This window comes from Dipodomys spectabilis, unplaced genomic scaffold, assembly GCF_019054845.1.
Source record: "Dipodomys spectabilis isolate Male_0828 unplaced genomic scaffold, ASM1905484v1 ptg000452l, whole genome shotgun sequence".
Classification (NCBI taxonomy): Eukaryota; Metazoa; Chordata; class Mammalia; order Rodentia; family Heteromyidae; genus Dipodomys; species Dipodomys spectabilis.
The window spans coordinates 580,027-583,725 of record NW_024871129.1 but is presented as its reverse complement, the minus strand read 5'-3'; the positions used below and the strand labels follow the sequence as shown (position 1 = coordinate 583,725).

The 3,699-nt window shown below is 35.3% G+C and overlaps 1 non-coding gene across 1 annotated transcript; it reads left to right on the top strand.

The window, feature by feature from the left end:
* Positions 1–2,803: 2,803 nt before the first annotated feature.
* Positions 2,804–2,907, top strand: LOC122098031. Its single transcript, XR_006145648.1, has one exon. It is a non-coding gene; the product is annotated as a U6 spliceosomal RNA (small nuclear RNA).
* The last annotated feature ends 792 nt before the right edge of the window (positions 2,908–3,699 follow it).

The following is a 3,699-nucleotide window of genomic DNA, read 5'->3' as shown; positions in this document are numbered from 1 at the left end:
CGTGAAGCATCTAAACATGATTTTATTCTCATCTTTTTGGAAGATTAATCTTTAGTCAACAAGAAAGTTTAAAAATCTCTTAGAATTTATAGCTAACTACCAGTTTTTATAAATGGCTTTGTGCAATGGTGTGTGATTATTTTATTTTACATAGGATATTTTCTACTACCTATAAGTTTTGGAAAAAGAAGAAAACTAAAATTTACTAGTATAGAGGAATATGATAGAAATAGAAGATAGATTTTAGGTTTGTCACATCTCTGATCAGTACCCATATTCAAGACTTAAAGTCATATTTATTACTATGTTAGACAGATAGGGAAAATATATGGTAAGGCAACACATGATAAGGCAACTATTAGTGACTTTTTAAAATGTACCTTCTTATGTGATGAAATTTACTTTATTAGCTAATATTTGGGTTTGAATTATGGGAGGCTGATCTATTTAACACATTTCTGGAAGGCACCTACTGAACAACGCAAATGGTGGGAGATACTATTTCTACACTTTAATTAATGATTGAACTTATTTTGCATTAGTGCTGGGTAAATAAATCAACTCTATTGTAACTTGATTCCTACACTTGAAAAACTTTTAATGTCACTATCATCTACTTGTCAAGTGTTATTTTGGTGAATATGATTCTAGAAAGTTTATTTGAAAAGGAATATACTTGAAGGAGATTAAATGTAGGTTATCATTGGTTTGAGAATGACAACATTTTTATACTACAGAACCAAGTTTTACTGAAGTACCAGTGTTTTGAAGCACTAGGGTCTTCTCAATTAGTTTTTTTAAATTATATTTGACATCTAAGTCAAGTTTTCCTAGCTTTGGTAGAACAATTATGGATCTATCATTCCAGGAAATTTTTTGGCCTACTTATGCTGGACTGAAATCTTTCATTTATCATTAGCAGAGAGGTATTAAAAATAATCTGGTGACATTTGTGATTTTGTTTACTAATATGGGCTTGTCATCTCTAAATTGAAAGTTTGAACTACAGTACTTTCACTCATATTTTGTGATCTCCTCTTTCATTTGAAGTTGCCTTAAATTTCACAATTGCTTGCTGCTAATTACTGCAAGGAATTGGGGCCCTGAAATATTCTAGGAAATGAAAAATTGAGATGGGTCTTCAATTACATTCTGTTAGCATTTTGGATGGGCCAAGGTTAGAAGACTTGCCATTGTTATCTGATGATGCAGATAACCTGGGACCTGGTATCCTCGGACCCGTGGGTAGAAGAATAATAGCTTTTAGGCATAATATGGAGAAAAACACTTTGGGACCAGCGAGTTAATACAATAAACACAGCAGCAGTGTAAAATCTCTTCTAGATTAGAGGAAAACAATACTGATTTTTTTTTTTTTTTACTATGTGAATTCAGAAGACCAAGAACACTTAGAAGGTATCACAAGTTTATACCAAAGACATTGCATTGATACTTTTTATATTCGAATATCTATTCTAAACCTAATTATTTATGTTCCAATCTATTTATGGGAATAAATTTCAATTTATTTGTCAAATTATAAATTAATTCTAGTAAGATTTACTGTGTGAAATTTAAGATCAGCACATATAAATATAAAATATATAAGTATATATAATATAAGAAATTGTTATGCATTGTTCTGTTGTGGTTAGGGTATCAAAGGCAAACCTGTTTTAAAGTATTATTCCATTATCTCTACCTCAGTTTTTGGTAGAGTTAGACCTAAAGCTTTACCATTTGTAAATGTAAAGCCTGGAGGCAAGAAGAAACACTTTGATTTAAACATTACCAATTTAAGGCCTAATATCGAGGAGAAATATATAGACTTCTCCAGGAGCTATGAAAATATTTGGTGATGGAAAGTCAGTAGTGTAAGTTCCTGCCTGGTTGTATGGTAGACAGGCCAGGATATTAAGTAAACATGCATATGAACAACATTTTCACCTCCTTGGCTTTAGCTACTTTTGAAATAATAGGTAAAATAAATATTATATATATATATATATATATATATATATATATATTGTTGTTTGGGTCCAGTCATGGGGCCTGAACTCTGGGCCTGGGCCCTGTCCCTCAGCTCTTCAGCTCAAGGCTAGTGCTCTACCACTTGAGCCACAGCACCACTTCCGGCTTTTTTCTTTTTCCTTATGTGGTGCTGAGGAATCAAACCCAGGACTTCAGGCATGCAAGGGATGCACTCTACCACTGAGCCAACTTCCCAGCCCAAACAATTATATTTTGATAAAATACCTTCTATTCTGAACAGTTCGGTCTGAAGTGTTCATCTCTCTATGATCCCTTGTAACTAAGATTTGTTTTGTTCCAGTAAGACAATCTATGCTGTCAGTGTAAGATATCCTGGTTGGTCTGTTCCTACATGGAAGAAGGGTAAGGGTCAGGAAGACATTTGTGCCACAGAGACCTCATTTAGGAAATTTTAAGCTGCAGAAGTTTAGAAGTGGATCTTAACCAAGGCTTACTTTGAATCCATTAGCTCCACAAAGATAACTCAGTTGATAAATAAGTACTTGAAAAGCCATCACCTTTGGACTTAGCTGTAAAAGCTTCAAAATATGATCAAATTTAAAATGAAAATGACAAAATAGTTATTGACAAAAAATTGCAAATGTGAGTAATCGACCAAACAATATAATTTTTTTCCACTATAGACAGAAATTTAGAGAAATAAGATCAATAGCATTTTTAGGAACAATAAGGGTTCCTTGTTACAAATAGGCAACCATGAATATGTGCCTGTATAAAGATTGCATCAATAACTACTTAAATTTAGAGGATACTACATGCTTCAGCAGGAGGTCTACCCAAATTACAACAATACAGAGATTAAAATGGTACTTGCACAAGGATGGTATGAGAATTTGTGAAGTATTCCATATTTTTCATTCTTCAAATGCAAGAAATGAAAAACAGTTGTTAAAAAGTTGATTACAAAAATACAAGTGTAACAATACATGTAATTCATAGAATTAAAGGTTAGTTTGACATCAGTGTATTAAATCTTCACCTTAGAAAGGCCCTTACATAGCATAACCTTTATAAAACTTGAAATTAGATAACATTGTCATTTTATCCCAAAGAAATAAAATTTAAACCATGCTCATAGGGGCTTCCGGGAAGATGGTGGAGGAGAAGCTGAAGGCTAAACAAGCTCTCGCATAGAAAGCAGTTTTAGAGTTCCAGTGAACAGTCCTAAGCCAGAGAATCACACCAAGTGTGCCATCACAGTACACAGAGTTAGGCCAGAGAGGGAAAATCCAGGCAAGGAGACAGATCTGAGCATTTGCCAGCAGCTTCGGCAGCAGCGGTGGCCATAGTTGCCATCCTGTAACACAGAGAGTCCAGGACAAAGGAGCCACATGCAGTTGGTGAGCAGATTCTACTCAACACCAGCAAGAACTGACAAGGAGCAGACATCTTCATCCTGCGGTTCACAGACCAGAGACGACCCAGGAACCAAGACTCGGTGAAAGTAGAAGCCTAACATCCTCACTCCTTCTCAGGGAGCAGAGGAGAGAAGGCCACCCCTCCCCCCCACAACCAGACATCTCCATCTTGGATACTGAAAAAGCTCAGTGGAGCTGCTAGCTCCAACTAAGGCTTTGGAAGAAAACTAGAGTCATTTAGCAGGTCACAAGAACCTAAATTGACCTGCCAGACTCAGCTTCACCCTGG